The 22,167-nt window shown below is 60.4% G+C and overlaps 1 protein-coding gene across 2 annotated transcripts in view; it reads left to right on the forward strand.

Annotated features, from left to right (window-relative positions):
* The first annotated feature begins 1,686 nt into the window (after positions 1 to 1,686).
* Positions 1,687 to 22,167, forward strand: part of CAPN5 (calpain 5) — a 55,332-nt gene continuing 34,851 nt past the window's right edge. Inside the window, exon 1 of one of the 2 annotated variants that reach the window (XM_036428537.2) lies at positions 1,687 to 1,800. The gene's annotated coding sequence lies outside the window, so the exon portion shown is untranslated. The remainder of the gene's footprint in view (positions 1,801 to 22,167) is intronic. The other variant, XM_036428539.2, reaches the window with a different exon arrangement.

Consider the following 22,167-nt stretch of genomic DNA (forward strand, 5'->3'; position numbering starts at 1 on the left):
ACAGGTTGGGTCACTTGCCCAAGGTCGCACAGCTACTATGAGCCCAGGCAGTGAGTCCAGAGTCTATGCTTGCAACCAGCACCGGTCACCCCTCCTGAGGCTCCAACACGGAAATAGGAAAGGGGCCCAAGCATCCTCTGATCGCCACCGTTTTCTCAGACATGCCCCCGGCGTCACTTTGAACACATGGGAGTCGCCCAGCCCAGAGGCAACGCTGCTCAACACCTGTGTGACGGGGCTTTCCTGGGCCCCACGGCCTGCCCACACTAATCTTCACTCACTTCTGCTGGACGCCCGTTTCACAGCCCAGAAAGCAAAGCTTGGAAAAGACAGGATCACACAGCCAGTCACTGGCAGTGAGGCTGGAGCCCAGAGCTGCCTGGCGCCTCAAGCCCTGTCTCCACCGGAGGAACCTCAGCCTGGCGCTCCGGAGTCTGCCACCAACTCCCCGGGCAGCAGGAGGGCAGGGCCCTGCAAGAGACAGAGTGGCCAGGTGCGAATGCTGAAGGCGTGGTGGGCTGGAGGGGGAGACCTGGCGTGAGAGCTGAGGCCTGCTACCAGGACATGTGTGTGGGGAGGGAAAGAACAGCCTTTCAGACAGGGGCAGGCACAGCAGTATATCTGAGGGTGGCGGCAGAGCCCAGTGCTGAGAGGAGCATGGAGGGCCTGGGGAGGCGGCAGTCCCAGGCACAGCCCTGGAATACGGTGGAGAGTCAGACACGGCACAGACTGGGAGCACTGCCGAGGGGGGTGGGCCGTGGCTGCGAACGGGAAGCTCCCGGGCTGAATCGGAGGCGCCTGAGGGGCTGGAGCCACACCAGGAGAGAAGCCCGGGAGGCCTGGACAGAGGCTGCGAGATGGTGGAAGCGGCCCCTTACTCTGAGCGACTGGGAGGAGGATGAAACCGTGAACCCAGACTGGGAGCACTGCGGGGAAGATGAGTGGGCCTGAGTGTCCCCTTCTGGGAAAGGGGCCGATACAGCCTCAGATGAGCAGGCCACAGCGTGTCTGCCCTGTGGTCCCAGAGCAGTGAGGAGGAAGCCCCGAGCCCCTACTGTGTGCGGAATGGGTCACTCAGAAGCCTTGTCAGCCTCATTCCTGAAACAAGACTCAGCGCGGGCCTGGAACCAGGTTTCCCCACCAGACAGGTCCCTTAGCGCCGCCAGGGGTCTGGTGACCCCTCCTCCAGCCCAGCCTTGGGGATGGACATGGACGTGGGGACGGGGAAGAGCTGGGCGCTCGCCTCTCCAGGTCGCTCTTTCCCAGCCCCCGCCGCGGCCCCGGCCGGCTCCCGGTCCCAGACGCTGCCCGGAGCCCGGCGGCCCGGAGCTCGGGGCCTGCACGCCTCCCGCGGGGCCACCTGCCGCCGGGGCTCGGCCCCGGGGGCTCCCGGCGATGCCACCGCAGCAGAGCGCGGCTGGAGGGCGAGGGAACGGGCCCGATCGAGCCCGGGGGGCTGGGGGGGCGGCTATGCTGAGCCGCACGGGCCCCCAAACCCCTTCCCATCCCCAGCGGGAGCTCCGCAGCCGCCTCACCGCGGTCCGCCCACCGCGCCGCGCCAGTCCGCATGCGCCGCCGCCGGCCCCGCCCCCGGAGACCACGCCCCGGGCCGATGGGCGGGGCGGGCGGGGCGGGGTGCCGCCGGCGGGAGCCCCACTCCGGCCCCTGCGCTGCAGCCCCGCCGATCCCGGCCCGGACCGAACCGAGGCTCCTGCCCGGCCCGCCCAGCCCAGCCCCCGCCCGGAGCCCGCGTCCCGGAGCCCGGAGCCCGGAGCCCGGAGCCCGGCGGCGGCGCTGCAGGTAGGAGGCGCGCGCGGAGGGAGGCGTGTGCGGGCGCGCGTGCTCCGGTGTGTGTGCCGGGTGTGTGTGTGAGCAGGTGTGTGTGTGAGCGGGTGTGTGTGTGCCGGTGCGTGTGCTTCGGGGTGTGTGTGCGCGCGGGTGTGTGTGTGTGCGGTGTGTGCGGGAGCAGTGCCGGCCAGCGCGTGCCCGGGGAGCGCCGACCGTGGGGCTGTGCACACTCCGCCCGCCGGGGAGCAAGGGGGGGAGCGCTGGCTTTCAGCCCCGAGGACAGCAGCTCGGAGGACCCGACGGGGCCCCCCAGGGTTCGTCCCCACCCAACCCTCCACCCCGCAGCCAGGGCCCTCCCCCCACCCCTATCCCCATCCCCAGCCCACCCTTATCCCCACCCCCACCCCCCACCCCCCGGAGTTCCGGAGCTAGTTTCCTAGTTCCGACGCCCCGCGGTTGAACCCGGGGGCTTGACCCTCAGTGCCTCACCGTTTTCCTTCCAGCCCTCCGCCCGTCAATTGCGCAACCCCTCCTGGGTGTCCTCCTCCCTCCCTCGCATCCACCCCCGTCCCGGGAGGCTTGGGAAAGGGGTGCACAGTGGATTCTCTTCCTGACCCTCCTCCTCCGCTTGTGGATCTGGGGCCTCCTCCCCCGCCCCCGCCGCTGGGCTTGGGTGTGGTGTGAGGGGCGGGGCGGGGCGGGAGAGTGGCTCTGGGGCTTCTCATCCTTCCTGGGCCCTTCGGAGGAGGTCTGAGGAGCCCCGCCTGGCCTGGGGTCCATAGATGAAGAAGGATCGATCGCTAGCAGGTGCCAAGTTCTCTCCGGGCTTCCTTCCTCCCCGTCCACACACTGTACACCTCACCCCGCAGGAATGAGGAGAGAGGGCACCTGAGGGTGAAGGGAGCTGCCGTCAGGGGTGCTGAGCCAGAATTTGAACCTGGGTCGCCTGGCTCTCAAGCCAGAATCCTCTCCCTCCCTGCACCAGCAACGGCGGAGAGCGAAGTGCCAGGGGCATCTCCTCCTGGGCTACCCGGGATGGAGACATCCCAGTGCACTTCCTGGAGGCGAGGGTGGGAGGGTGGGGTTCAGCCTGGCTGGAGTGGGAGGCCTCCAGGGGGAACCGCTGTGCTCAGCTGCAAAGGTGAACACCCCCCCTCCCCCATCTCAGGGTCTTTGGGCCTGGTACCTGCTCCCCTCCCCTGGTACCTGCTCCCCTCCCCTGGTACCTGCTCCCCTCCCCTGGTACCTGCTCCCCTCCCCTGGTACCTGCTCCCCTCCCCGAAGTCTGGGTGGGGGTGGGAGGCTTGGCAGAGGGTGTGGGTGTGGGCGGAGGAGGGTGGAACCAGCTGCTGCTGCTTCAGGCCCGAGCTGGTGCCAGGGCAAAGGTGCCCAGGTGGGGTGATGCCCTGAGGAGCAGCTCTGCTGAGGGTGAGGCAGGCGGGTCCCCAGACAAGCCCTTGCCCAGAGTCACATCCTTGCTGGGAGCCGAGGTGGGAGGCCAGCCCTGCCTGGTGCTGGGGGGATTTTACTTTCCATACTTGGGTGTGGGGTCTCCGAGGATGAAAAGTTCACCAGGCAGAAGAGAGGGCAGGACACGGCTGGCCCCGGGGGCAGATGGGCACAAGCCTGGGGTGTGAATCGGAAGGAGAGTCCGGGCAGGGCATTCACCAGCCAGATGTGTGTGAGATGGTCGTCTCCGGCTGCTGTGGGGGGTGGGTTGCTGGGGGGGCCGTGAGGTGGAGGCCAGAGCTCCCTAACTCCCCACCCCCACTTCCTCACTGGGGGGCATCTGCTACGGGCCCCCAGAACAGGGCTGGGGTAAATGGGGGTCGCTCAGGGACGGCACCCGCCCCAGCCTGGGGAAGGATAGGTGGGGGAGCCCTGAATGAGATGGAGTAGGCCTGGGCAATGTTGGCGAGGTGTAGGGTTGGACACTGTGGTTGTGAGAGGCCTGCGGGCTTTTGGGGGTGACACCCAGACTCTGCTCCCCGACCAGCGCTGCTCTGGCTGCTTCGGCCTCTGCTTTTCCCACGGGAAGCCTTCAGGACTGCCCAGACGCTCTGGTCCGGAGGGCACAGGGAACCTCTGGATGACCCCCCCCCCCCCAGTGTCTCTGTTACCCCTGCAGAACCTGGCTCTGTTCATGACCTTGAGGCAGGGACTTCTCTGCGAGCCTCAGTTTCCTCATGTGCGAAATGGGAATAAACGCTGCCCAGGTGCAGGGTTCAGGGAAGGACGAGTCAGTGTAAGAGTGTCGCTAGGGCCCAGTCTGCAGGGCTCAGCGGTTGAGCGTCAGCAGTTCAGTTTCCAGTCAGGGCCTGTGCCCAGGTTTGGGCCTGATCCCCAGTGTGGGGTGTGCTGAAGGCAGCTGGTCAGTGATTCTATCTCCTCATGGATGCTTCTATCTCTCTCTCTCTCCCTCTCCCTTCCTCTCTGAAAGACAATAAAAACATATATTTAAATAAAATTAAAAAAAGCGTCCCTGAAGCCCTGGCTGGTTTTGCTCAGTGGGTAGAGCATCGGCTCATGGACTGAAGGGTCGTGGGTTCGGTTCTTGGTCAAAGGCACAGGCCTCAGGCGCGGATCTGATCCTTGTCCCAGGTTGGGGTGAGTGTGGGAGGCAGCCAATCGATGTGTCTCTCACGTTTCTCTCTCACCCCCACCTTCCACTTGGAAAAATCAGTGGGAAAAAAATCCTTAAAAAAAGTGTCCCTGACGGGCTTTACTAATGGGGTTTGGTAGCCATTATAATGAATCATACCACTCTCAGCATCAGTCTCTTCCCGGGAGGCAGGGCCTGCAGAGGAAGGAGGGGCTGCATTTGGGAGAAGCAGGCTGAAAGGAAATGGGGTCCCCATGGAAGTGGAAGCCCCTCTTGGTGCCAGTGGGTGTGACCCCCTCAGGCCCCTTGTGGGGGTGGTCTCTCTCTGCGCCTCCCTGAAGCGCCTAACCCCTAAGTGTCATACACAAAGCTCAGCAGCCGGCCCTGGCACCCCCCTCCCCCCCCTGCAGAGGGCAGGTCTGCAAACCTCCCGGCCCCCTGCTGCTCTCCTGCCGTCTGGGGCCTGGGCAGATGTGAAGTCTGTCTGTCTGTCTGTAGCTGGTCTCACCTGGCCCCTGCCTTTCGTGCCCCCAATTCCTCAAGTGTGGTGCTAACTCTGTCTTGATGTGACACCCTGGGCTCCTCTTGCTTCGGTTCTGGCCAAGCTGCCGACTTCCCTGTGGCCTCAGGCCCTGCCTTTCCAGCTAATCCAGGAGGTGTTAAGGAGCCAGCCTCAGGCTTGGGCTGCGTTACTGCTTCCCATTCTGATTGCTCAGGGATGTGTTTCTAGGGTTAGCTTTCCCGGGGCGAGGGGTGTGAGGGGGCCCGGGGCTGAGGCTGTGGTGGCCTGTGCACGTGGCACTCGGGCTGCTGTGGGAAGAGGGGCTGGTGGCCCGAGCAGACAGATCCCACCATTGGTGCCTGGTGACCATCCCTGTCGGGAGCCAGGGTGTGCCCAGTGATGGCCACAGGATCTCGAGGCCTGGGGACAACAGGCAGAGGCCTGCTCTGCCTGCCCCTGCCCCCGGGGCCAGCCCCACACCCCGCCCGCTGTGTGAACTCTGCCTGTCAGGTCAGTGGGACCCAACCAGTTTGTTACGGATAATAGCAACCAAGACACTGAACTTCGGGGTGACTTTGTTTTACGCCGGAGCAGTTCACGGTGCAATAACTTCATCCTCACGCCTCGCCCACTTCCCTGAGCCACTCCCACCCACCCTTCCGCACGGACACTGGAGTTCTCCGTTGCTGCTCCGACAAATCAACGGACTTCATTATTTTTTCTTTTAATATATTTTATTGATTTTCCATAGAGAGGAAGGGAGAGGGATAGAGAGTTAGAAACATCGATGAGAGAGAAACATCGATCAACTGCCTCCTGTACACCCCTCCCCGGGGATGCACCCGCAACCAAGGTACATGCCCTTGACCGGAATGGAACCCGGGACCTTTCAGTCCGCAGACCGACGCTCTATCCACTGAGCCAAACCGGCCAGGGCCAGGCTGTGCGGTTTTAAAACAACACACGTGCATCCTCCTAGAGTCCTGGAGGTCAGAGGTCTGGAATGGGTCTCACGGGGCTAAAACCAAGGTGTGGGCAGCCGCTCCTCCCGGAGGCTCCGGGGAGAGCTCTCCCTGCCTCTCCCGGCGGCTGGCGGCTGCTGGCAGCCCCGCGGCCGCACCCCCCAGCTCCCCTGCTCCCCTCTTGTGGAGTCACATCTCCTTGCGCCTCCTCCCTGTAAGAACTCGGGTGACTGCACGGAGGGCCCACCTGGACGATCCAGGATTAGCTCTCCGTCTCAGAATCCTTCTGCACGGACATCTGCACGGTCCTTTTGCCATATAAGGTAGCATCCACTGCTTCGGGATTAGCATGTTGATAGCTTTGGGAGCCCTTATTGTACGTACCACCGGATCCAGCCACAGTGCCACTGCAGGCTCCTTCCCCAGGACCCACCGCTGCTGGCTCCTGCCCCGCGCGGTCCCTCTCCGCCTGTCTCCCCCAGCCCGGGAGCTGCCGCGGGCAGGGCCTGGGCCCGCTGCACGCACACACACACACACACACACACACACACACACACCCGCCCCAGAGCCCCGCCTGAGGCTGAGGTGCACAGGGCTCAGGGACGGTTGGTTGGAAGAGAGGAGCGTCTGCATGGGCTGCCCCCGGGACCAGACCCAGCCTTGCATTTGACAGTTTGTTGGGGTCATAGAATGAATGAGCCCATTCATTCTATGACCCCAGTGCTGGGTAGGGGAGACCACCCTCGGGGGGCTGGCTGGCTGGCCGGCCAGCCGGGAGCCCCATTTTGTAGATCGGAAGCTGATGGGAGCTAAGTTGTGCCTGGGCAGAGGTGTGTGAGGGAGCAAGGCGGGGGGGCAGGGGGGCGGGGAGGTGGGGCAGGCCGGGCAAGTCGAGGGGAAGACCTTCACTTCACAGATGAGAAGCCTGAGGCACACGGTTACCGCTCGGCCTCACCCTGGGCCCGGGTCCCCCTCTGGGGGTGGGACGAGGACGGGCCATCCTGAGGCTCGGAGGCTGCCTGGGCTCGGGGAGGCGGCGGCATTGGCCTGAGGGCCACCGCGGGCAGGAGCAGGCGTGACGCCCAGCAGGGCCAGAGGCTGGACGCGCTGCCAGCACCCCTGCCCGGAGACCTGGCGGCCATCCTCCCAGGTGACGAGCCGCCTGGGGCCCGAGGAAGACCCTCCTCCTCCAGCCCAGCTTGCAGAGAGCCCTGGCTTGCGGGCAGCAGATCCTGCCGTGCGGGTCTGCGTCACATGCCCACGGCCGAGGCCATGCTGCTCGGAGCCCTGCCTCTCTCAGGGGCCATTTGTGCAGCCGGGTGTCCGCCCGCGTCCTGGCCTCCTCTCCCTCCCCCCTGCTTGTGGGCCGTCCAGGAGCCCACGCTCCGCACAGTCCCCTCCTCAGCCTGGCTCTCAGGCTGCCTCGGCCCTGCGGCCCCTGGGGTAGCCCCCTTCCTTCTCTCCCCTGCACCCTGGCCCCCAGCCTTGCAGAAGCCGTTTCTTCCTCCCGGAGTAGAGCTGGGACTGGGAGGCTCCCTGGGAGTGGTGAGCAGACTCTGTGGGGGGAGACTCACCCTCAGTTCCATCAATCTCCTGAAGCTGCGGTCCACCCTCTGAGATCCGCTTAGGCGCCGTCTCCCCCATGAAGCCCCCACCCCATTGAATGGTGTGGCGATGGCTCTCTCCTCCGCCAGGCTGACCTCCAGGCAGAGCCCTGCCGGACCCCTCGCTGCCCCGGAGCAGGCCTCCGGGGGCTGGCTAATACGCAGCTGTCTGCGTGCCTGGCCGGCCGGGCAGGGCAGAGGTTTGACCTGAGACCGGCTCCTGGCTCTGCCCCTCACGCACCTTTTCCCTCTCCGAGCCCCTGGATCTCGTCTGTGCGGGGAGAACAGGGCAGCGCCTTTTTGAGGTTGTGCGGGGGCTTTGGCCTAGGAATCAAGCCGCAGTTTCCCAGCCTGAGACATGGGCCCCCTTTCAATAGATTTCCAACCTTGAGACTTAGAGGCAGGGGGTGCAGGGAAAGAGGCTGTTCACACCGCCCCTGCAGAGGGGGGAGCGCTGGACGTGCTTTCTTCCTCGGTTCCGTGGCGAGAACCCACAGGCCGGAGAGGGTAGGAGGTTCCGGAGTCACACAGCACCGTGGAGCGGAGATGGCGCCTGTGGCCTGCTCAGGTCTCATGGGGGGGGGGGGGGGGGCGTTTTCCCTGTGGGAGTAGCAACACCGGCCCCCGAAGCTCCGTGCTCCTCCGAATGCCCCGGAGACTGAGAAAAGCCCCCGCCGGAGGCGCTCAGCCCCTGCCCCTCCCTCAGCTGCCCCTGCCCCTCCCTAAGCTGCCCCTGTCCCCCATCTGCTGCCCCTGTCCCCCCTCTGCTGCCCCTGTCCCCCCTCTGCTGCCCCTGTCCTCCCTCTGCTGCCCCTGTCCCCCCTCTGCTGCCCCTGTCCCCCCTCTGCTGCCTCTGCCCCTCCCTCAGCTGCCCCTACCCTCCCTCTGCTGCCCCTGCCCCTCCCTCTGCTGCCCCTGTCTCCCCTCTGCTGCCCCTGCCCCTCCCTCAGCTGCCCCTGCCCTCCCTCTGCTGCCCCTGCCCTCCCTCTGCTGCCCCTGCCCTCCCTCTGCTGTCCCTGTCTTCCCTCTGCTGCCCCTGCCCTCCCTCTGCTGCCCCTGCCCCTCCCTCAGCTGCCCCTGCCTTCCCTCTGCTGCCCCTGCCCTCCCTCTGCTGCCCCTGCCCTCCCTCGGCACAGTCTCCGCAGGCTGTGGTGCTGGGCTGGGCGCCCTGCGGCAGGGCGATCGCTGCCCTGGCTTCTGTGGCGAGGGGATGTTCAGCGCCCACACCAGCCAGATGGGCTGCTCACCCCACCCCCAGGCCTGGGGCTGCGCCTCGGCCGCCCTGTCCCCTGCACTGGGAAGCCCCAGCCTCCAGCTTCCCGCCTTTCCCTGCCTGCCCTGGAGGCGCCTGGGGAGGTTGTCTCTCAGGTACTCCCCCCTCCTCCCCCGCTCACCCCGCCTCCCCAACGAAGAGCAGCTGTGGGGCCGGAGCCTGGGACTCCGCCAGGCCACCTAGCAGGCTGAGCTGGAGGCTGGGGTTTCCCTCCAGGCGCTGCCAGGGGACACCAGTGCCCCGGGACCAGGGAGGGACCCTGCACCCCAACCCCCTGCCCTGCCCCCCAGGCCTTCTGCGTCTCCCAGCAGGGGAGCGGCTTGTCGTTCCTGTGCTGGAAAGATGACTGCAGCTGGGTGGGGAAGGATTGGACGCAGACAGGAGCGATAAGAAGGGAGGAGAGGGGAGGGGAGGTAGAAGAAAGACAGGATTTCCCAGCCCTGGTGCCAGCCGGCTCCGCGTTGGCTGGGCTGACTCACCGTCCCGGCCTCTGGCTCTGCTGGCGGAGCCCGGAGCCCAGCGCCTGGAACCCGGAACCTGGAACTCCGGGGCCCCTGCCCCGCTCGCCCTCCACATTCTCCCCCCAGCCCTGCCATCCCTCCCTCGGTACACAGCGAGTGGAGTCCTGGGAGGCCCAAATGTACCCACCCTAGAGGAGAGGTACACGTTCAGCTTGTATTTGTGGCGGTGGCTTGTGGGACCAGAGGAGGAGGGGATCAAAGAGAATGAACACAGACGCCCAGGTCACCAGGAAGTCAGCCACCTCCGGGGCTCTGCCCTTCCCAGACCCCCACCCCTGGCACCCCGCCTTTCCGGCTGTTCCTGGGGCCCTGCCCCTCCCCGCCGTCCATTGTGTCCCCGCCTGCTCTCCCTGGGACCCTGGCGCGGCCTTCAAGCCGCTCAGGTTCCATCTTCAGGGTCACCCCTACCCCCACCCCACACGCCTTCCTCCTCCGGGCGCCGGCCTCTGCTTAGCTCCTGGCCCACGTCCGTCTGTCAGGCCGGCCCCTCCTGTCCTGGCTGCCTTAGGGGCCTGACCCCGCCTGTCGCCTGTCGGCTCGGGCCAGCCTAGAATGGGTGTCGGTGAAGATGTGCCCCTGGAGCGGGGTGCAGTGGGGGGAGTGGATGGCCAGGCATGGGTGTGGGGCATCCCTGGACGGCAGCCATGCTGGACGGCGGGCACCGTGTGGGGATGGGGAACGCGGCCCAGGGGGGCCTTGCTTCCTTCTTCCTTTCCTCCCACAAGGGCTGGCCACCGGCAGGGGCTGGCCTCCCGCCCCCAGGGCTCTGGACCGCGTCTGCTCCCCGCTCCCCGCTCCCCGTGAGCCTCCAGTCCCAGCTCTACAGCCCTCCACCGGCCTTCCTTTCCTTTTCCAGTGCCTTCTCCATGTGGCAGCAGAGGGTTCCCAAATCCCTCCCCGGCTCAGCACCCTCCCCCAGCTCTCCGTCCCCTGGGGACCAGGTCCGATTCCCGCGCCCGAACCCCAGGATCTCTGCCTGGGACCCTGCGCGCCTCCCCACCCCCTCCGCTCTGTCAGCTCAGATCCTCAGGCCTGAGAGGGTGTCCGGGGGCGGTCCCGGTGGCTGGCACCCCTCTCAGAGGCAGGGGAGCCCATGGAAGGAGGCATGTAATCGGAGGGGTGAGGGGGTGAAAGAGAGCTGCAGTGTCCGAGAGATGGAGGCGACCTGCAGAAGGCCCACCGCCTGTGTGTGCCGCGGCCGGGCCCGGCTCTGAGCCAGGCAGGGCTCCTTCCCTCCAGCCGTGTAATGTCCGGGCAGAGCTGGTGACGCCGGGTCTCCAGGCTCAGCCGATCTTTCTGTCCAGGGCCCGGCACGGGCTTTTCAAACACATTCCATTGACGCTTAAAGAACAGTTCACACACCCCAGGTGCGCAGCTCAGGGACGCCCCGTGCGGCCCCCCTCAGACCAAGGAGCCGTGAACCTGGGAGGCCTCTCGTTCCCTTTAGTCGCCGCCCCGGAGGTGGTTCTGCCTGCTTTCCGGTTGTGTGTAAACGGAACCGCGGTTAGCTTGTCTTTTTTAGCATGCGCTCGTGAGATCCACCCACGGAGTTTCACACCGTAGTTCGCTCATTTCTGTTCCTGGATAGCAGCCCACGATACCAGCATAGCTGTCCTTCCTTCTCTTGCACTTTTGGGCCGTTTCCCATTTTCAGGTGTGACACATACCACTGTGACCAAGTTCTTTACCTGTATTCCGGTGAACACGCGCATGCACTTCTGTTCGCTATGCACGTGGGAGTGGACTCGCTGGATGATGGAGTATGTGTTTGTTCAGCTTTGGTAAATACGGTCAAACGCTTTTGCAAAGTGGGTGTACCAGCTGAAACTGGTTTGGCTCAGTGGATAGAGTGTCGGTCTATGAACTGAAAGGTCCCAGGTTTGATTCCGGTCAGGGGCATGTACATTGGTTGCGGGCACATCCCCCGTGGGAGGTGTATAGGAGGCAGCTGGTCTATCTATCCCTCTCCTTTCCTCTCTGTGAAAAGTCAATAAAATATATATTTTTAAAAAACACAAAAAAACAAACAAACAAAAAACAACAAGTGGGCGTAACAATGTACACTCTTACCAGTAATGCATATCTATTTGAGGGAGGGAGAGAGAGAGAGAGAGAGAGAGAGAGAGAGAGAGAGAGAGTGTGTGTGTGTGTGTGTGTGTGTGTGTGTGTGTTTTATTTTAGCCATTGTAGGCGGGGGATATAGTGGTATCTCATCGCATAATTTTTATTTTTTTATTTTATTTTAGAGGACGTTTATTGAAGTTGAGAACAATGAAACAAGGAAGGGCTGGGGAAATGAGCCCAGCTGCTCGGCTTTGGCTCGCTAAGAAGTCAGAACCAAGGACCTGGGGCACAGGGTCAGGGAGTTTGTCTGGGATGAATGCCCACTGCTCATTGCTGCCCCGGATGTAAGCCTTGTCTCTCAGCGCGTTTTTCACGTGTACCTGTTTTCTTGTGGATCAGTGAAATCAAGCACGTTTCTTTCCGTGTGTGGGCCACCTGGCCATGCTCTTTTTCTTTCCTCAGAAAGCTTCGTCATCTTCCTTTCCAGATGGACTCACACTGCCTGTGGAGCTGCTTTGGTGTGTGGAGTGAGGGAGGGTCGAGGGGAAGCTTTTCCCATGCGGGAGCCACGTGACCCAGCTCCTTTCCTTGAAAAGACCACTTTCCCCCAGTGCCCCATGGTGTCACCTTTGTCGTACGCCAGGTGTCTGTGACCTGGTGGCCTCACCCAGGCTTGCTTGCTTTCTTTCTTTCTTTCTTTCTTCTTTCTTTCTTTTTTCTTTTCTTTTTTTTTTTTTAAATATATTTTATTGATTTTTTACAGAGAAGAAGGGAGAGAGATAGAGAGCTAGAAACATCGATGAGAGAGAAACATCGACCAGTTGATATGCCCGCAACCAATGTACATGCCCTTGACCGGAATCGAACCCGGGACCTTTCAGTCCGCAGACCGGCGCTCTATCACTGAGCCAAACTTGCCCAGGCTTTCTGTTCGGTTCCCCACCCTTCGCCAACTTCACGCTGTGTCCACTGCCAGAGCTTTGTGGCAGGTCTGGTCGGTCGGCTGTGAGCGTGGGTCCTCCAGCTGCTCTTCCAATGGTCTCGGCCGCTCGTGGCGCTCCGTGTGCTGGCTCCGTTACCCCCCACTTAGAGGATCCCCCCTCTTGGAGGAGATCCCCCAGGCTCAGGGAGGTCTGGCGACTTGCCCCTACCACGCCCTCATTCCGCAGCACCTGCCCTCTGAGGCTTCTGTAATGCTAAGGTTCCTGCCTACACCACCAGGAACTCCATAATTGTTTTCTTTTAAATCAACTTCCTTTTTCCTTATGTCTTAAAGGAAACGGTGTCTACTGTAAATGGAAAGTCAGCGTGACCCCCAGTACTACTGGGTAACTGGAAGAATCTTAAAACTCAAGTAAAAACAATAGAGAAATCCACCCTTTTCCGGGCAGGTGCTGTGGCTCTGAGCCTGAGCCGGCTTCTCCCCTGTGAGAGGAAGTGGGCAGGGGTGGGGGGGGGGCCTGGACCACACGGAGCTCTCCCTGAGAGAGAGGTGGCAGGGGAACCACTTTCTGACGCCTTTAGTAACACACTCCCGAAGCCTGAGAAGTTGGGATCCAGCTAAGAAGCCCCAGATTTTTTTGATTTTTTTTTAATTTTTTTCTTTTATGTGTGTTGATTGAAAGAGTTAATCATAAGCCGAAACCGGTTTGGCTCAGTGGTAGAGCGTCGGTCTGCGGATTGAAAGGTCCCGGGTTCGATTCCGGTCAAGGGCATGTACGTTGGTTGCGGGCACATCCCCGGTGGGGGTTGTGCAGGAGGCGGCTGGTCAATGTTTCTCTCTTATCGACGTTTCTGGCTCTCTGTCTCTCTCTCTTCCTTTCTGTTAAAAAAAAAAAAAAAAAAAAGTTTTAATCATAAAATAAGAGTAGAAAATATGGTGTATGGTATCACAAGATGTCTTTCCGTAAGATATTTTGGGCCAATCATGCATTTAAATACCTCAGGACATTTTGCACAAAGAATTTACAGATCCTATTTCTTTAATAACAAAATGTCTAGTCCTTTAAGGACATGCTTTTAAGAACATCACTACAATAAGATTTTCAAAACCAAAAATTAAAATAATATTTTTTATTCATTAAAATATTGCACCAATGACTTAATTATGGACAGGACACCATAAACGTGTTTCTGTAACACAGTAGGCAGGGTGTGTGCTAGAAAGGGAAGAGGGGAGAGAGCTAAGTCAAACAAAAAAATCCGGGAGTGGGCTCTGGTTAGTGAGGCTTAAAACTGTTAAGTGGGGTTGGTCTTTGAGCATCAGATTTTGTTTATTAAAATAAAAACTTTGCCAAAACTGGTTTGGCTCAGTGGTAGAGCGTTGGCCTTCGGACTAAAGGGTCCCAGGTTTGATTCCGGTCAAGGGCATGTACATTGGTTGCGGGCACATCCCCGGTAAGGGGTGTGCAAGAGGCAGCTGGTCGATGTTTCTCTCTCATCGGCATTTCTAGCTCTCTCTCTCTCTCCCTTCCTCTCTGTAAAAAATCAATAAAATATATTAAAATAAATAAATAAATAAATAAAAACTTCGCCCTAGCCAGTTCAGCTCAGTGGATAGAGCGTTGGCCTGTGGACTGAAGGACTCTGAGTTGTGGGCTCGATCCCCAGTAGGAGGGCATGCAGGAGGCAGCCAATCGGTTCTTTCATCATTGATGTTTCTGTCTCTCCCTCTCCCTTCCACTCTGAAATCAATAAGAATACATTTAAAAATAAGTTAAAAAAAATAATAATAAAAGCTTCCCCAAACACCAGAAGTATGCCTTCCTACCTCAGCAAAGATTCCCCCCCCCTTTTTCTTTTACAATTTAGAATTCCGCTGTTTATTTATCAAATATAGGAACATTACCTGGTTAATTTCTTGAACTATACTAGTGTCACCCTTCAGATTATGGTTTTGTTGAATTTCTGTGTACTAAACCCTCCCCCCTCCTCCCACCCCAATCCCCTTGTGTTGAATGTAGGGCCTGTGATAGGAAAGTTACTGAAACATGCGTAGATAAAAATTGATCTCAGAGGCACTTTATTCATAAATAATTCAGCAAGTGTTTATTGAAAGCCTACGACACGTCCAGGCCTAGGAAGAGCAGGGCGGATGAGGCCGCCCAGAGAGCTCACCATCCAGCACATGGCGGCGGATCCAGCACTGGCTGCAAGTCAGAGGCACCTTCATTACCTCTGTAAAGATCTGCGTAGGTATTGTGTCCTCTGTGAGGACAAAGAAACCGTCCCTTAGGCCCGTCAGTCTGTACGTTCTCAGGAAGGGGATTTTGAGATCTGCGTGTTTGGGGGGGGGGGGGGGCTTTGCTCCTATTGCCTCGTGCTCCTTCCAACAAGCACCCTCTTTGTCCCCCCAGCACAGCCTCTGCGCTCCGCCCGTCTGCCTGGCCTTCTCTGTGGCACTTTGCTACAGCTTTCGGCTCCCCTTCGCTTTTTTTTTTTTTTAATTGATTTTCTTACAGAGAGAAAGGGAGAGGGATAGAGAAATAGAAACATCGATGAGAGAGAGACATTGATCAGCTGCCTCCTGCACACCCCCTTCTGGGGATGTGCCTGCAACCAAGGTACATGCCCTTGACCGGAATCAAACCCGGGACCCCTGAGTCCGCAGGCCGACTCTCTATGCACTGAGCCAAACCGGTTAGGGCTTTCCTTGCTTCTTACTACAATAGAAGCCAGGTCCCCTGGGCTTCCCCATCTTCCCTTCCCTGGCTTCTCAGTCACGTAATAATAATCTTAACACTTTCTTAATGCCGGGCCTTCGATGCGTGCAGTTCATCAGCATTTCCAATGAGCACTTCCTGGAGCGCTGGTGTGAACGCCGGGTCTTCCTCACACACTCTCTTCCTGAACGCGATTCAGAAACGTTCTTCTCAAAAAAGCAACGTTTCTTGAGCGTTCCCGTTTTAAAGGCTGTGTGGAAAAGAGAACGGCAAAGGGCGCTTCTGCTTTACCCCCAGTTCTTACTGGCGCAAGTATCGGGTTCTGCAAGGTCATCGTTAGAATGCTTTGGTGTGGGCTATCAAATTTACACCCATAAGCGCCAAATCTAAACATTTAATCTGGAGATCCTTGATAGTAAATTAAACTTTATACGAACACATGAGGCTTGGAATTTAAAAACGCACACCTGTGTGATAAAAAGTTAAGGCAGTGAAGTATGCATTGATATGTCTATATCCTTGTCGTAGGTGAAATAGAATTAAGAATTCAACTGTTTTTGAGTCTGCCAGTCGGATGCTGCCACGCGAACAGCCGTGTATAACCCACAGTCCTTTTTCAGTTTTAATTTACAGGCAAATAGGGAGATTCAGTGCATTTTCCAAATGTTCTCAGGAAGGCTGATCAGAAGCACACACACACCCCCACCCCAGTAATGGGACACAGTTGGATGATCAGTTGGAGGATCCAGTTCCTGCAGATGAACTGGCCGCTGTGCCGTGAGGCAGCAGGAAAGACGGCATCTCCTGGGGACAGGTGCGGACCTTCCACACGTACGCGTTCCGTCTTCACGTGAAATGTGGGAAGAACGAGAAGGGACCGACAGACACCTTTCATTGCTTCATCAAGTGTTGGTGTTTCCATTGTTTTTTTTTTTAAAATATATTTTATTGATTTTGTACAGAGAGGAAGGGAGAGAGATACAGAGTCAGAAACATCAATGAGAGAGAGTCATCCATCAGCTGCCTCCTGCACACCCCCCACTGGGGATGTGCCCGCAACCAAGGTACATGCCCTTGACCGGAATCGAACCCGGGACCCTTCAGTCCCCAAGCCGACGCTCTATCCATCGAGCCAAACTGGTTTTGGCTCCATTGTTTTAAATGCCTGGTTTCCGTGTTCCAACACCACTACTGACATTTATTTATTTTTATTTTTTTTAGATATATATTTTATTGATTTTTTACAGAGAGGAAGGGAGAGGGGTAGAGAGCTAGAAACATCGATGAGAAACATCAACCAGCTGCCTTGCACACTCCCTATCGGGGTTGTGCCCGCAACCAAGGTACATGCCCTTGACCAGAATCGAACCTGGGACCTTTCAGTCCGCAGGCCGACGCTCTATCCGCTGAGCCAAACCGGTTTCCACCCAACATTTATTGTGAAAGGTAACCCTATCCTCCAAGGGGCAGATAGTAACCAGTCCCAGCACGATCTTCAGGAACGATGTGCCGTCCGAGCCGCGCGTTAGAAGAACACTGCCCGCGGCCTGCAGGGTTTATTCCGTTTTCGTCACTGCAGCGGGGGCTGCAGGAACGTTAAGTTCTTCTCCCTCGGACGTTTACCACGGCGGTGAGAGGCGCGCTCTGGGGAACGCCGAGGACCTGGGACACAGCCTCTGGTCGGACGGCAGCGTGATCCTGAAGGGAACCTTCGACGTGGTGCAGCTGGTGCGGACAGGGAACGCCAACGGGCTGCAGATGTTGGACGCATTTCTGGGTGCTCTCTCTCCTGTTTCTCCCGGCTTTGGTGCTGCGCTGTCCAGGGGGGGCTCCTTGGATAAGGTGACCAGACGTCCCGCTTTTGGTGGGACAGTCCCGATTTTTAACCATTTGTCCGGAGTCCCGCGGCGTTTTTAAAAATCGGGACTTTTTTAAAAGGCCACGGGACACATTGCTAAAAATCGTCTGGTCACCTTACCCTTGGAGTCAGCTCTGTCCTGCCGCTGCTCCGCATGGCCTGCTGCTAGAGGAGCCCTCCCTCTGCCCCATCCGGCCATCATCTGCCCCACTTCCACAGATCCCGGGGGTAGCAGACAGGCTGCAGCCCCCCAGGAAGGGGTGCTCCACACTACCAAGGCTAGGACGACCGCTGTGGGGCAGGCCCGTGGCAGATGCCACTTTCTTACCTGCCACCTTAGACGCTGGATCCGGTGGGGCTGGCGGCCACTCAGAGGGCTTAGTGACTTGCCCCAGGACACACGTCTCTACGTGGTGTAGGCAGGACTTGAACTCGGGTCTGACTGACCGGCTGGAAGACTGGGTTCTCCGAGCTGCCTCCTTCTGGCCCAGCTCAGTTCCCTGTGCTCGGTCCCAGGCCCCACTGTGCTCGCTGGGTCTGAATGGCTTTGCACATTCCTGTGTGAGCCTCCTCCCTCCCTCCCTCCCTCTCTCTCTCTGTCTCTCTGTCTGTCTCTCTCTCTTTGTCTCTCTCTGTCTCTCCCTCTCTCTCTCTGTCTCTCTCTGTCTCTCTCTCTCTGTCTCTCTCTGTCTCTCCCTCTCTCTCTCTGTCTCTCTCTGTCTCTCTCTCTCTGTCTCTCTCTGTCTCTCCCTCTCTCTCTCTGTCTCTCTCTGTCTCTCTCTCTCTCTGTCTCTCTCTGTCTCTCTGTCTCTCTCTCTCTCTCCCCTTCTCTCTCTCATATATTTTTATTGATTTCAGAGGGGGAGGGAGAGGGAGAAAGAGATGGAAACACCAATGGTGAGAGAGAATCACTGATTGGCTCCACACTGGGGATGGAGCCCACAACCTGGGCTTGGGCCCCGACCTGGGACTGACGTGTGACCTCCTGGCTCGCAGGCCGATGTTCAGCCACGGAGCCAGCCGGCCGGGCCACCAGCCTTCTCTCGGGTTCTCTCCCGAAGCACATCTGACCCCGGGGCCCGGCCTCTGTGTCCCTCCAGCTGGAACCTCTGACACGACACACGTTTCGTGCTTTTGTATTCATGAAGTTCGTCGGCGACCGAAACCCTGCATGGTAACCTCCTGCCCGGAGTCTGGAAAAGTTGTAGATGGCCCCGGACACGGACACTGCGTGCCCGGGCTCCGTGCATTCACGTGCACCAGGCACTGCTCCCTGCTGCGTCCGCGTCTCGTTTGCCCCTCCAGGGGCCTGGCACGTTATCTCTTCCTTCCTGACCGGGACATGCCGGCGGTGAGGCCACATGGCCTGCCCAGGATCCCACAGCTGAGAGAGCCTGGGAACTAACGCCCAGGCTCCGTCAGGAGCAGAGAGAGGCTGGGCCACCGCTGAGCACAGCCACCAGGAGGGGAGGGGAGGGGAGGAGAGAGGGAGGCCTGGCCCGGGGAAAGGGCGGGCCCTGGCTTCGGGAGACCTGAGAGCTGGTGCTGCTCTGACAAGGAAAGCTGATCCCCCCCCCCCCCGGAGTCCCTCCACCCCGGGAGCCTGCGCTCCCATCAGTGAAGGAATTGCTCCTGTGTCACCTGTGCTGGTTCATTCAGTGAATGTTACTAAATGTGCCCGCGATGGTGGGGCCTGGGAAACAGGCAGCAGCTGGGCAGGGCCCCTGTCCCGCAGGAGCACAAGCTGGGCTGGGGAGATGGACAAGCCGTACGAAGATGGGGTACCACATAGGGAGCCTGTCTCGGGGGTTCCAGGATGGCGGAGGGAGGAGAGTGTCGGAGGCAGGTTGGGGGGGGCGGGGGTACGAGGCTGAGTCTCAGGCGGCGGGTCCTCGGGGCACGCTCGTGTGGCAGGAGCTGTGTGTGCAGAGGCCCTGAGTGAACAGCGCTGGGGGCTGGAAGGAGCTCGCACCCCTGGACGGAGGTGGGGCCTGGCGGAGGGTGGGTGAGACTGGCCGAGGCGGAGGGGTGAGGGCCGGCAGGAGGAAGGGCCATGGGGAAGGATCCTGCTGGTGCCTGGCTCACACAGAAGGCAGGCAGGGCCGTGGTCCTGCAGCTCCGGCCGGGAGGCCTGGCTTTCCTACCTCTGGCTTCTCCGTGGCCTCTGTGCTTCTGCCTGGAACTGCGGGGGAGAGGGCAAAGTTCAGGGGCGGGTGGCTCTGTGACCCCTGGGGTATTGACTTATTGACTCAATGGATGGAGGAGGACATGACCCTGGGGCAAATGCGGAGTGCGGTGCAGGAGGGTAGTCAGCGTGAGGCGCTGCCTGTGCAGAGGCCGGGCCAGACCAGCTGGCGTAAGTAGGCCAGGGTCAGCCTGCTGGCGGGGCTGAGGCCGGAGAGGTGGCTGCACTAGGTCAGACTCAGCAGCCAGGCTGGCCCAGGTTCTCCCAGGCCCGGCCCAGCTGAGCAGCCCCCTTCCCTCCCCTCCCCTCCCCTCCCCCACCGCCCCACTCGCTCCGTCCTCCCCAGGAGCAAACGTTCCCAGCAGCACTGGCTGCTGTGTGCCTGGAGGGCCGCCAGCAGCCTCCTCCTCCTCCAGCCGCCCGGCTGTGTGGCCCCGGCCAGCTCGCTCCCGCTGCCTGGGCCCGCTGGGCTCTGAGCTCTGGAGCTGCAGGAGCTGATGCCTGGGCGCCTGCCTCCAGCTCCTTTGATCTAATTCTCGCAGCTTAAATTGCTTCCTGAGAGGCCCTGCAGAACTGGAAGCCACGCTGCTAATGACTCCCGGGCGGCGGTGTGCCAGAGGCCCAGGGACAGGCGCCCCAGCTCTCACCCCCCACCCCCCGCCCCGCTCCTGCCCCCCTTTCCTGCAGGCCTCCAAGGAAGGCTGGGTGGGAGCCGGTGCAATGAAATGGCTGTGGGTCCCGTGCAGAGGGCAAACCCATTCTCAGCCCTCCCGCTCTCCGTGCTGTCCATCGTGCTCCACACTCCTCGCCCATTCTCACCCCTCTCCTTCCGGCTCCTCCCTTCCCCGCGGATCCCCGTTTCCCTCCCCGGGAGGCTGGCGCAGCCGGCGGGTGTGGGGTGAGCCCGCCCTGCCTGGGACTCGGCCTTCCTCCTGCCTGTGGGGTCACCGGGCCGAGGTGGGGGCACCAAAGTCAGAGGAAACGGCTTTGAGTCAGACTCTGCCGTGGGGCGTGGGCAAGTCCCCTCCCGTCAGGAGCCTCCGTCCTCTTGTCTGAAAAATGGAGACCGTAAAAGGCCCCTCCAGCATTTCTGTTTGCCAATGCCATTCCCATACGGCTTCTCTGCGTGTGCGTGGCCGGACAGTGTGCGCGAGGGAGGTGCCTGAGGAAGGGGGCTCTCTCTCGGAAATGAGAGGCAGCCTGCCCACTTCCCTTCTCCTTCCTCTCCACCCCGCTCCCCGGTCCACTAAGCGGTGTCCTCGGCCTCTGGTTAGTTATATCTCCCAGTTACTGAGGCGGTTATTGTTCCCGTTGCGGAGAGAGTAGAATGGGGACCCCGAGAGGGTGAGGGACTTGTTTGAAGCCACACAGCCGGTGAGGAGTACAGCTGGGACTGGCGCCCGCATCAGTCTTGCTCTCAGAAGCCAGCCTTCCTTGCCTCAGTTTCCCTCAGCTGCCCTGGAGGCCGGAAGCTGAGCCTCCGTGGGGGTGAGCAGGCTGGGGGCTTGTGGAGCGCTGCCGGCAGTCCGGATGGACGTCCAGGGGCCGTCAGTGGCGGGCCCGGCTCTCGGAGCATCTGTCAGGGGGTCTGTCGCTCCTCACCCCGCCCTCCCGCCCGGAGGTCTTGCCTTGTCGGTCCAGCCCGCGTCCTCAAGTCTGGTTGGGACATAGCTACGAGGGTCAGGGCGCCGGGCAGGGTCCACCCGGACTCGAGGGGCGGGAGGGAGGAGGCTGAGGTGTGCAGGAGCCCAGACCCAGCACGCCCGCCTGCTGGGGCTTCCGGTCTCTGGGTGCCTGTGGTCCATTCCCTGGCTGGGAGTCGGGGTGTGGGGGGTGAGATGAGGAGTTGGGATTGGGATTGGTACCGCTAAGGGGCCCTTGGCTCTCACAGGGAGTGGGCCAGCCAGGGGCCTAGAACAGGTGTCCGGACGGAGCACAGGGGTCACCAGCCGGGGAGGCAGGAGTGAGCAGGCAGGCCCCGGGGGCCCCTCTTAGGGGAGGAGAGGCCAGAGACAGGGGAGGGACCCCGAAGCCCAGGAGGAGGGGCTGCTGAGGAGTGGCAGACTCTGAGGTCTGAGAGGCTGTCCGGGAGAGTCGGACTGTGGGGACTGGGAGGCCACGTGATGGGGAATTAGGGGGGCCCTCAGGGGGGTTAGGCCCCGGGATGAAGGAGCAATGAGAACTGAAGACATTTATCCCGGAGGTGCTGGAGGGAGGGGCAGAGGGGTGAATGTGAATGAGGCTGGAGGGGCCTGGGCCCCGGTTTTCCCCTCGGCCAGCTTGTGCCACTCTAGGGGAAGGGGCGGGGCGGGAGGAGGGCCGTGGGGACCGTGCTGCTGTTTTCTGGGGGGTGCGCCAGCCTGGGAGGTCTGGGGAAGGCTGGTGAGACAGAGGAAGAGGGGGTGGGTGCCGCTGGCAGCCCCCCGAGCACCATGTGGTTGTGCCCTTGGCCTGCTGGCCTGGTCTCACCTCTAAGCATCAGACATGAGAGAATTCAGGCTATGGGGTCAGGCCAGTTGGCTCCTCTTCCTGCTCTGTGTGTACTTGCTGTGGGACCCTGGGCAGGTCTCTCTCCCTCTCTGAGCCTTCATTCCTGGCCAGTGGGAGTGAGGATGCCCATTTCACAGGGCTGCAGGGAGGGGTGTGCTGCCCAGATTTCAAGATCCCCAAGGACCACCAGGGAGCCGAGTCGGATGCAAAAGCAAAGAGCCTTTATTCAAGCTCGAGCCCGGTCTCTCCGCCTCTACCGAGGCAGGGGCAGGATTCGGAGAGACCTGAGTTCTCAGGGTCCAGCTTCTTTATAGGGCTGTCCTCTTCCCGCCACCGATGACTCACTGTACTACAGGGTGGTGGGGTGAGGGCCAGGGCCCAGGTACACAGGTGGCTGGATGTGGTTAGCTTATTTGGCCTTCTGCATTCCTACGGGTGGACTAGGCAACTGGAACTATTTTGTAAAAAAACTGCTGTTTAAAAAACGCTTGCTTTCTAGCCTGCTTCAGCCTGTTTGAAGATAAACTCAGCTATGTGACCTTGTAGGCCAGAGACTAGATATGCCCATACTCTCAATGCCATGCCAGGTGCATTTTTTCGATTGAATAGACCTGTGTTGCTTTCCAGGCCGGCATCGAGATAACCACTCAGTGCAC

The sequence above is a fragment of the Pipistrellus kuhlii genome, unplaced genomic scaffold (genome assembly GCF_014108245.1).
Source record: "Pipistrellus kuhlii isolate mPipKuh1 unplaced genomic scaffold, mPipKuh1.p scaffold_m20_p_9, whole genome shotgun sequence".
NCBI classification, from domain to species: Eukaryota; Metazoa; Chordata; class Mammalia; order Chiroptera; family Vespertilionidae; genus Pipistrellus; species Pipistrellus kuhlii.